The sequence below is a fragment of the Dryobates pubescens genome, chromosome 17, assembly GCF_014839835.1.
Source record: "Dryobates pubescens isolate bDryPub1 chromosome 17, bDryPub1.pri, whole genome shotgun sequence".
NCBI classification, from domain to species: domain Eukaryota; kingdom Metazoa; phylum Chordata; class Aves; order Piciformes; family Picidae; genus Dryobates; species Dryobates pubescens.
In genome coordinates, this window is record NC_071628.1 from 9,765,130 (window position 1) to 9,776,962 (window position 11,833).

The following is an 11,833-nucleotide window of genomic DNA, read 5'->3' on the forward strand; positions in this document are numbered from 1 at the left end:
TCTCCCTCTCCCTCCTTTGCCTGGTTCTGCCCTTCCCAGCCTTTTCCAAAGGGATTAACACCCAGAGAAAATTAGTTCCAGAAAGCTGACATCTGGGATGCATGTTTGAGATTAAAAGCCGTAAGAAAGCTGGGGCAATGTGGAGGGAAATGGGCATGAGATTTGCAGGCCAGGGGCCACTGACCCACAAAGACCTTTTCCAAGGGAAAAGGCCCTAAAATTGAGAGCTGGGGTTGTTCAGCCTGGAGAAGAGAAGGCTCCAGGGAGACCTTCTGGTGGCCTTTCAGGACTTGAAGGGGCTGACAAAAAAGCTGAGGACAGAGTTTTGAGCAGGGCCTGTTGTGACAGGACAAGGGCTGATGGTTTGAACTAAAAGGAGGAGATTCAGAGTAGAGAGAAGGAAGAAATGTCTGGCAGAGGGTGGTGAGACCCTGGCCCATGTTGCCCAGAGAAGTGGGGGATGCCCTATCCCTGGGCCCATTGCAGGTGAGGTTTTCTGGGGCTCTGAGCAGCCTGCTCTAGCTGCAGATCTAACTCTTCCAAGGCTGGTGGTTAAACTACGTTCCTCAGCTCCACTTCTCAGCCTCCTTGCAACACCCCCAGGGATGGGGATTCAACCACTTCCCTGGGCAGCCTGTACCAATGTTTGAGAACACTTTCAGTCCAGGAGATTGTTCTAATACCCAACCTAAACCTCCCTTGATGCAACTTGAAGCCATTTCCTCTTGTCCTATCACTTGTTCCCTTGGGAGAAGAGACCAAACCCCCACCTGGACCCAGCCTCCTTTCTGGGAGCTCCAGAGAGCCAGAAGGTCTCCCCTCAGCCTCCAGGATGGCATGGCAAGAAACAGTAAACCACTCAGGAGTTAAAAGGCTCATAAACCCCCCCTACAAAATCCTCCCAGTAACCCCAAACAAAACCTCAGCAGCAGCCATGAGATGGTCTCTCCACCTTCAGTGAGGTGATGAACTCTTGGTGAGATCCACATGGGGATTCGATTCTGCCAGGGCCATAAAGCTCCACGTGTCTGGGAGCAAGATCAAAGGCCCAAGCAGCTTTCTCAAGCCAAGGTTTTCCTTTCAATCTGGAAGTGATAGACAGGACACCCTGCCCTCATGCAGAGCACCTAAACCCAGTGAGGTCCCAGTGATGCTCTGCCACGGGGAGCATGCACACCCTGCCCTAGACTTCGCCCTCAGAGCTTGCGCTGAATCCAAGAGCCAAGGGAAATCACACAAGGATTTTTTATCCCATTTCCTTGCATGTATTCCCAAGAAGGCCACCAGCATCCTGGCCAGCACAAGTGGGGAAGAGATCTCACCCCTGTACTGGGCACTGGTGAGGCCACAACTTGGGTACCGGGTTCAGTTTCGGCCCCGCGCTCCAAGGAGGTCACTGAGGGGCTGGAGCAGATCCAAAGAAGTGCCAGGAAGCTGGTGAAGGGTCTAGAGTAAAAGTCTTGTGAGGGGCAGCTGAGAGAACTGGGATCTTTCAGTCTGGAGAGAAGGAGGCAGAGGGGAGACCTTCTGGCCCTCTACAACTCCCTGAAGGGAGGCTGGAGTGAGGTGGGGCTTGGTCTTTTTCTCCCAAGGAACAAGTGACAGGACAAGAGGAAATGGCCTCAAATTTCCCCAGGGGAGGTTTAGATTGAGCATGAGAAACAATTTCATCACTGGAAGGGTCATCAGGCGCTGGAACAGGCTGCCCAGGGCAGTGGTGAAGTCACCATCCCTGGAGGCACTTAAAAGACATTTGAATGAAGAGCTTGGGCACATGGCCTAACAGCTGGAGACTGGGATGTAGAATCATAGAATAGGATAGGATAGGATAGGATAGGATAGGATAGGATAGGATAGGATAGAATAGAATAGAATAGAACAGAATAGAATAGAATAGAATAGAATAGAATAGAATAGAATAGAATAGAATAGGATTGGATAGGCTAGGATAGAATAGAAGAGGATAGGATAGGATAGGATAGGATAGGATAGAATAGAATAGAATAGAATAGAATAGAATAGGATAGGATAGGATAGGATAGAATAGAATAGAATAGAATAGAATAGAATAGAATAGAATAGAATAGAATAGAATAGAATAGAATAGAATAGAATAGAATAAACCAGGTTGGAAGAGACCTTTGAGATCATTGAGTCCAACCTATCACCCAACACCATCTAATCAACTAAACCATGGCACCAAGCACCCCATCCAGTCTCTTCCTAAACACCTCCAGGGATGGTGACTTCACCACCTCCCTGGCCAGAGGGAGACGCTAGGTCATGGCTGGACTTGGTGATCTTAAAGTCTTCCCCAACCATCCAATTCTATGTATTTGGAGCATCCCAGCTCTGAGTTCTCTCAGCAGGTTGTGCCCCTCGTAGATTCATAGAATCACAGGATTGTCAGGTTTGGAAGGGACCTCAAGGATCAGCCAGTTCCAACCCCCCTGCCGTGGGCAGGGACACCTCACACTGCAGCAGGTTGCTTAGAGCCACATCCAGCCTGGCCTTCAAAACCTCCAGGGATGAGGCTTCCACCACCTCCCTGGGCAACCTGTGCCCGTGTCTCACCACCCTGATGGGGAAGAGTTTCTTTCTAACATCCAACCTGAGTCTACTCATTTCTGGATGCATTCCATTCCCCCCAGTCCTATCACTCCCTGACACCCTCAAAAGTCCCTCCCCAGCTTTCTTGTAGCCCCCTTCAGATACTGGGAAGCCACAAGAAGGTCTCCTCAGAGCCTTCTTTTCTCCAGACTGAACAGCCCCAGCTCCCTCAGTCTGTCCTCACAGGATTCTAGGATTCATAGAATTCTTAGAATTCCTAGAGCTCACAGAATCCTGGAATGCTTTGGGTTGGAAGGACCATTGGAATGGGCTGCCCAGGGGGGTGGTGGAGTCACCATCCCTGGAGGTGTTCAAGAGGGGATTGGAGGTGGCACTTGGTGCCGTGGTTTAGCACTCATGAGCTCTGTGGTGACAGGTTGGACTGGATGATCTTTGAGGTCTCTTCCAACCTTGGTGATTCTGTGTCCCTTAAAGATCATCTAATTACACACACTCACATCCCACACTGGGCAGGGACCTGCTGCAAAGGTTCCTGCAGCAGCTTCTAGAGCAGGAGGTGGAGACTCCTCCTGCCTGCTCCTTCCAAGCCTGATTCCTTCCCACTCCTCCCCCTGCTTTGAAAGCAGCCAGGGACCTGCTGCCCCTTCCCCTAGCCCGGATTGCTTCAAGACCTCATCCCACCTGGCCTTGAACCCACAACCTCCCTGGGCTCTGGGCAGACAGAAACCTCTTTCCAGCTCCCCAGTTGCCTCTCTGTGAGCTGCTGAGGAGGAGGATTTCCACCGTGCTTGTTTCCCCCTAATTGTCTCTCTGCTCTGTTGTCTAATCGGAGCTGTCTTAACACAAATAATTATAGCCCAGTAACTGATTAATCATTCAAATGAAATTAAAACTGGGGAAGTGATTTAATATATTTAGATAATGCACATGTGCAACAGGAGAGGGGAGGGAGGGGAAGGGGGGAAAGAAACCCAACCCCAACCCCAACCCACAAGTGATGCTTATCTCCAATTGTCGCTCAGAAGAGGATGAGCTTCAATTATCTGTGTGGGGAGAAAACAGAGGCATAAAGTTCAGGCTCCAAATTATTGTGTAAACTGTTGACACATTCTGCAGACTGTTATTTAAATGCCATTAAGTGGATATTTAAATGAGAGGGAATAATTGCATCAATAATTCATTGGCAGCTTGGAAGGGAAAGGGAAACTTCCACGCCGTGCGAGCTGGAGGGAGAGGACAGCCCGGTGCTGAAGCTCTGTGGTGTTGGCAGGGGGGAAGGGACACCAAGAGCATTTTAAAGCCAGCCCCAGCCCTGTGCCCCAAGGGTTCCCTGCCCCCAGAAAATGATCCCATGGCTGAAATCAGCTGGTTATCGAATTTGAGGGGTGCTCAGACTCTCGTAGTTCCAGGCTCAACCCAGCTCAAGGGAGACAGGGAACTACTGGAGAGAATCAAGCAGAAGATGGGAAGGTGCTGAGGGGTCCAGAAGCATCTCTGTGAGGAGGAAAGGCTGAGAGCCCTGGGGCTGCTGAGCCTGGAGGAGAGCAGCCCCAGAGGGGATCTGCTCAATGCTCAGCAAGAGATAAAGGGTAGGGGGCAAGAGGATGGAGCCAGACTCTTGTCAGTGGTGCCCAGCAACAGGACAAGGGGCAATGAGCACAAACTGCAACCCAGGAGGTTCCATTTGAAGAGGAGGAGAAACTTCTTTGGTGTGAGGGTGCTGGAGGCCTGGAGCAGGCTGCCCAGAGAGGTTGTGGAGTCTCCTTGTCTGGAGAGCTTCCAACCCCACCTGGCCATTGTGATGCTGGGCAAGCTGCTGGGGGTGTCCCTGCTTGAGCAGGGATTTTGGGGTAGATAACCTCCAGAGGTCCCTTCCAACCCCTCCCCATGCTGGGTTTGTGTGAAGGTAAAGTGCTGGTGGGGATCTGGGGACCAGCAGCACTGTGCAAGGTGAGCACAGCACAAGTGGGCTGCAGTTTGGCTGCCTGCAGGCTCTTGCTCCTCCCTCCCCCAGGAAAGCTGCTGTGTCCTCACCTCCAAGAGAAAGACCATGCTTATCCCATGCTCTGGAGCAGGCTGCCTAGAGAGGTGTTAGAATCTCCTTTTCTGGGGAGATTCCAATCCCCCTTGCCCCCCCCCCCCCCCCCACTGGAGGTAGCCCTGGTTCAGCAGGGGTTTTAGACTGGATGATCCCCAGAGGTCCTTCCAACTGCCAATCCATGCTGGGGTTCTGGGACTGTGTGACTGGGCATGCAGCTTTGCCCTCAAGAGCTCAGGGCTTTTTAGTTCAGAAGAGATGGTGCAGGTTTCTCCAGTGGCAAAGGCACCTCAGAAATCCCATCCTCCCCATGGCCTGCCAGCTCAGAAGAGCTTTGAGATGATCAGGACCAGGGAGGTTTGGGTGCTGCCTGTGGGTCAGAAGCATGGCTGGGTGATTCCCCCTACTTGTTTTCCCTCCTCCCTTCCCCAGAGCCAGTGCTGGGGCAGTGCCAGTGCCCATCCCACATCTCCTACCCCCAGCTGAGCTTCCCTCACTGATAAAATGTCCCTTCCTGAGCCTTGGACTTTCTTGCAGAGTGCAGCTGATATCAATTCCCACCAGAGAGCTGGAGGCTGGCAGTCAGCTTACTCATTCTTGGCTTATCATCCCCAACCTCTGACCTTCACACCCAGCTGGTGCAGTGCCTGACCCAGCAACCTGAAACCCAAACAGACAAACATCCACCAGCACTTCCTTACTGCTGCCTGAAACCTTCCTCCAAATGCACAGCACCCACCAAGGACCCCCCTGAGTGGGCACCTGGGTCACCCTTGAGTGATGCTGGCAGGGGCTGCAGCCCACATGCCTCCTCTCAGGGGACATGTGCCCAAGTGCCGACCCCAGGAGGCAGCTTTGGCCTTTGGGGGATGCTGATAGGCAGAGCTAGACTCTGTCAGCCTTCTAAAGGGCCACTTGGCCACCCCAGCAGCCTGCTGGAAGGCATCTTCTGGACACCAAAGCCACCTTGAGCCACTGGTGACTGGGAGCAGCCAGGCAGTGCTCCAGTCCCTCAATCCTCCTGGTGGTGTCTGCTGGTACCCAGGGGAAAACTTCACTCTTGCTGAACTCTTCCTCTTTCTTTTTATGGTCAAAACTTGTTGTCCTGATGTGAGCAGCACAGATTTCCCCACCAAGCAACATGATACTGATGGAAAGATCACCACTGGGCTTGGTTTTATGAGGTATTGATGGGTTTGTTCCTCTTGCCTGGAGGCAAAGCAAACCATGAGCTGCAGTTGTACATTGGGAAAGGCTGATGGAAAAGAAAGTGAGCTTGAAATCCCCTTCTTTCCCCCCCACCTCTCCTTTCCTACCATATCTGTCCCTTCCCCACCCTGTTCCACTTCCCCCCCTCTTTTCCCATTTTCCCCTCAAATCCAGAGCACCTGGGCTCTGTTGGAGTCTCCTCCCAGCCCAGGTGTGGCCACTTGGCCCTCCCCACCCACTCCCCTATTTAATCCCCCCCAGGAGGGGCAGAAGCCCTAAGCTGAGCCCATCTGGGCTGGAGGATCCTCCTCTGATCTCTGGTGAGTGCCCCTGGTGCACACTGGGTGATGGTGGTGGTGACAACAAAGGCCGGGGGGCCTGGTGGCCCCCCGGTTGTTAGGGCCAGAATTGATGGTTGCTCTGATGTCACCCATGGGTGCTGGCTGAGCTCTTCTGTGTGGCATCTTGGCTGGTTGAGGGTCTTGCCCCTGGCTCTGGGATGGGTGCAAAAACGGTGGTGGAGGAGCAGAAGCTGTTTAGGCAGGGGGGAGGATGGGGAAGAGGGAGCAGGAGCTGCTCTGGGCAGGGGAAGCAGGGGGGTGGTGGAGGGGCAGCAGGAGCTGCTCTGGGCAGGGGAAGCAGGGTGGTGGTGGAGGGGCAGCAGGAGCTGCTCTGGGCAGGGGAAGCAGGGTGGTGGAGGGGCAGCAGGAGCTGCTCTGGGCAGGGGAAGCAGGCTGGTGGTGGAGGGGCAGCAGGAGCTGCTCTGGGCAGGGGAAGCAGGGGGGTGGTGGAGGGGCAGCAGGAGCTGCTCTGGGCAGGGGAAGCAGGGGGGTGGTGGAGGGGCAGCAGGAGCTGCTCTGGGCAGGGGAAGCAGGGGGGTGGTGGAGGGGCAGCAGGTTTTGTTGTTGCTCCTCCTCGTTTCCCTGCACCCTGGGATAGGGCAGCCCAAGGCAGTGGTGGAGTCCCCCTTCCCTGGAGGGATTGTAAAGCCATGATGATGTGGTGCTGAAGGTCAAGGGTTTAGTGGGGACCTGGCAGTGCTGGCTTGGACCTGATGCTCTTAAAGGCTTCCTCAAACCAAAACAATTCTCTGTTTCTGTGACCCTTGTGGTGGGCTGTGAAGCTAGCTGGCAGGTGAACCTTCAGGCATCCAAGGAGGGCTGTGCTCAAGGATCATAGGATGTTAGGGGGTGGAAGAGACCTTTAATCCTAGAATTTCAGGGGCTGGAAGGGACCTCAAAGTATCATCTAGTCCGACCCCCCTGCCAGAGCAGCACCAGGTTACACAGGAAGACATCCAGGTGAGTTTTGAACCTCCCTAGAGAGGGAGGCTCCACAACCTCCCTGGGCAGCCTGTCCCAGTGCTCTGTCACCCTCACAGTGAATTTTTTTCCTCATAATTAGGTGAAACTTCCTATGCCTCAACTTCCACCCATTGCTCCTTGTCCTGTCACTGGGCTGAGGCCACATCTGGAGTATTTTTGTCCAGTCCTGGGCTTCCATGTTCAAGAAGGGCAGGGACTTGCTGGAGAGGGTACAGCAAAGGGCTGCAAAGCTGCTGAGGGGACTGCAACATCTCTGTGAGGAGGAAAAGGCTGAGAGAATTGGGGGTCATTAGTCTGGAGAAGAGCAGCCTGGGGGGGGAGAGGGGAGGCTGTCTCATCAATACTGATCAATACATCAATGGTGGGTGTCAGGAGAATGGGACCAGGCTTTGTTCAGTGGTGCACAAAGGGCTGAGAGGCACAAACTGGACCATCAGAAGCTCCATCTGAACATGAGGAGGAACTCCTTTCATTTAAGGGTGAGGGAGCCCTGGGGCAGGCTGCCCAGAGAGGTGGTGGAGCCTCCATCCCTGGAGGCATTCCAAACCTGCCTGGATGTGCTCCGGTGTGAGTGCCTTTAAATGCCCCTGCCTTGGCAGGGGAGTTGGACTCGATGATCTCCAGTGGTCCCTTTCCAACCCCTACCGTTCTGCGACCGACCCATGGCAAATCAAGGCTAAGAAGAGGGGAGGGAGGGGGGGGAGCAGGGTGGCTGTGGTGACTTTCCTCCCTTCTCCCCCAGCAGGGACGGGGGTGAGGCAACTGGTGCGCTCCGGGGCACGGAGGAATGCAGCAACACGGGAGGAGGGCAGAGAAATTAATAGCGATCTAAGCTGCCCCTTCTATCACTGCTCATCAGATTTTGCCTGTTCTTCATCCCGGCCTCTTTTCTTCTTCTGGCCTCCAGTAAGTGCTTTACCATCCCTTTTAAAAATGAAAGAGAGAGGAGGGTGGGGGGAAAGGGTTGTGGAAGAGATAAGAGATAATTGCCTGGCTTTGACTCCTCTATTGATGTGAAAATAGGATTGGAATTACTCCCTCTGGTTGAAAGGTTAGTTGAAGGTTATTACAAAAGGGGGGGGGGGGGGGGGAGAATGTTATTCATCCATTTGATTTTATTATTTATATATATAGCTATCTTTTATTTTTTATATATTTTTGTGGGTTTTTTTTTTCCCCTCCCCCCTCTCCCCTCCTTTTCTGGTGCCGCTGGATAGCCCTTCAAAGATTAAATTCGCCCGGTGCATAATGACCCATCACGACGGACAATGGTGGGAATAATCTCCAGAGGCTCCCGATAACAGAACAGAGGCTTCTCTGAATAATTCATGCTTCAACAGACATTTTCCACCCCCCCAACCCCCCCCCCCCTCGCTAACAGATTACATGCGAGTTTTCATTAGAAAGGAGATAATTTAAAGGAGCTTTTAAAAATAACGGGGCTGCTTTTTTTTTTTATCCCTCCCCCCCCCTTTTTTTTTTCTTTTCCTGGAGGTGAAGGGAAGTGGAATTTACCAGCAGCGTTTCTGCGGTTTGTTTCTGCTTTAATAAATCGACTTCCCTCCCCTGACCTTCATGCCATGGGAACAAAACACCGAGGGGATAAAGGAAGTCATTGTTTGTGACGGTCCCTTCGCCTCCCCGCGCTGCCGAGGGGAGCCTCGGCTTTGGAATCGCGGAGTCGCCGTGGCTGGAAGGGACCTGGAAGGTCATGGAGAGAGGGAAGCGTGGAGGCACCGAGGCACAGAAGTGTGGAGACAGAGAATAGAATTAACGAGGCTGGAAGAGACCTTAAAGATCATCAAGTCCAACCTATCACCCAACAGCATCTAATCAACCAAACCATGGCACCAAGCACCCCATCCAGGCTCTTCCTAAGCACCTCCAGGGATGGTGACTCCACCACCCCCCTGGGCAGCACATTCCAATGGCCAATCTCTCTTTCAATGAAGAACTTCTTCCTAACATCCAGCCTAAACTTCCCCTGGCACAGCTTGAGACTGTGTCCTCTTGTTCTGGTGCGGGTTGCCTGGGAGAAGAGACCAACCCCCACCTGGCTACAACCTCCCTTCAGGGAGTTGTAGAGAGCAATAAGGTCTCCCCTGAGCCTCCTCTTCTGCAGGCTAAGCAACCCCAGCTCCCTCAGCCTCTCCTCCCAGGGCTGTGCTCCAAACCCCTCCCCAGCTTTGTTGCCCTTCTCTGGACACCTTCCAGCAACTCAACATCTTTCCTAAACTGAGGGGTCCAGGACTGGACACAGGACTCAAGGTGTGGCCTGAGCAGAGCAGTGTACAGGGGCAGAATGACCTCCCTGCTCCTGCTGGCCACACTGTTCCTGATGCAGACCAGGATGCCATTGGCCTTCTTGGCCACCTGGGCACACTGCTGGCTCATGTTCATCTTACTCTTGACTGGCACACCCAGGTCCCTCTCTGCCTGGCTGCTCTCCAGCCACTCTGACCCCAGCCTGTAGCACTGCATGGGGTTGTTGTGGCCAATGTGTAGAACCTTGCACTTGGATGTGTTCAATCTCCTGCCCTTGGACTCTGCCCATCTGTCCAGCCTGGCAAGGTCGCTCTGCTACCCTCTGACAGATCAGCTCCTGCCCCCAACTTGGTGTCATCTGCAGACTTAGTGATGATGCACTTGGTGCTCTCATCCAGATCATCAGTAAAGATACTGAACTGGATGGGGCCCAGCACTGATCCCTGGGGAGCACCACTAGTGCCTGGCTGCCAGCTGGATGTGGCACCATTCACCACCACTCTCTGAATAATAATCATGGAAGCATAAAGACCTAGAAATGGAACCATAGAATCATGGAATCATAAAACCCTGGACTTGTGGCACAATAAAATCATAGAATCATGAAACTGTGGAATCATGGAATGACAGAGGGGCTCATCATGGAGCTGAAGGTCTGGGCCATCTTTCTGTGGCTCAAAGGAGGATCTGCTGATGAGGGTGACCTGGGAAATAGGGCTGGTAGTCTTGGAGCCCAGCCCAGTCATTCCCTTCTCTTCCCACCTCAGGCTCATTGTGGAGCTGAATGTCCTGAGCATCTTCCTCTGGTTCAAATCCTAGAATCAGGGAACAGTTTGGGTTGGGAGGGACCTTCAAGATCATTTGGTTCTAACCCCTCTGCCATGGGCAGGAACACCTCCCACTGGAGCAGGTTGTTCAGAGTCTCATCCAGCCTGGTCTGCAACCCTTCCAGGGATGAGGCTTCCCCAGGTTCTCTGGGCAACCTGTTCCAGTGTCCCACCAGCCTCATAGTAAAACACTTCCTCCTAATGTCCAGCCTACATCTACCCTGCTCTAGTTGCAAGCCATTGCCCCATGTCCTGTCACCACATGCCCTTATGAAAAGTCTCTCCCCAGCTCTCCTGTTGCCCCCTGCAAGTACTGGAAGGATTCTGGAAAGTCTCCCCAGAGCCTTCTCTTCTCCAGGCTGAACAGACTCAGCTCCCTCAGCCTGACCTCCCAGGAGAGGTTCTCCAGACCTCTGATCATCTTTGTGGCCTCCTCTAGACCTTCCCCAACATGTCCCTCTTGTGCTGGGGCCTCCAGACCTGGACCCAGTAAGGTCATTTAGTCATATAATTGGCTGCCTTTAACACAGGGATGGAGGAGGCCTCTTAGATGAGGAAAAGTGGTCTGGCATTGGGCCAGCTGCCCAGGGAGGTGGAGGAGAAACCATCCCTGGAGGTGTTGAAGCAATGTGTGGGCATGGCACTGCAGGGTATGGGTTTAGTGGTGATGGTGGTGCTGGGTTGGTGGTGGGACTTGATGATCTTAGAAGGTCTTTTCCAGTGGAAACAAGGCTATGACTCTGTGATTCCATAATTCTCCATCACTGTTAATCTACACTGCACTGCTCAGGCCACACCTTGAGTCCTGTGTCCAGTCCTGGGCCCCTCAGTTTAGGAAAGAGGTTGAGCTGCTGGAAGGTGTCCAGAGAAGGGCAACAAAGCTGGGGAGGGGTCTGGAGCACAGCCCTGGGAGGAGAGGCTGAGGGAGCTGGGGTTGCTTAGCCTGGAGAAGAGGAGGCTCAGGGGAGACCTTCTTGCTCTCTACAACTACCTGAAGGGAGGTTGTAGCCAGGTGGGGGTTGGTCTCTTCTCCCAGGCAACCAGCACCAGAACAAGAGGACACAGTCTCAAGCTGTGCCAGGGGAGGTGTAGGCTGGATGTGAGGAAGAAGTTCTTCCCAGCAAGAGAGATTGGCCATTGGAATGTGCTGCCCAGGGAGGTGGTGGAGTCCCCATCCCTGGAGGTGTTCAGGAAGAGCCTGGATGGGGTGCTTGGTGCCATGGGCTAGTTGATGAGGTGGTGCTGGATGATAGGTTGGACTTGATGATCTCAAAGGTCTCTTCCAACCTGGTTTATGCTATTCTATTCCCAGAACATCCTCGACCACCCAGTGCTGAGTGGGGGAGGGTGAGGACCGAGTAGAGGATGATGTTTGGCTGCTCAGCTCCCTCAACCCACCCCAGAAGCACACACCAGTCTCTGGTTAATCTTTTAATTTCATCTCCTGGAGCAGTTATTAGGGGCTTTCCCAGCTGCTTGTTTGTTAAATCACGTGCTGATTAAGGTCTGAGGGAGGCTTGATAGGCATCAACCTCATTGTTGTGAGCCCCAGCAAATGCCTCTTCAGTGATTAATTGATATTTAGTAAACATGTGATA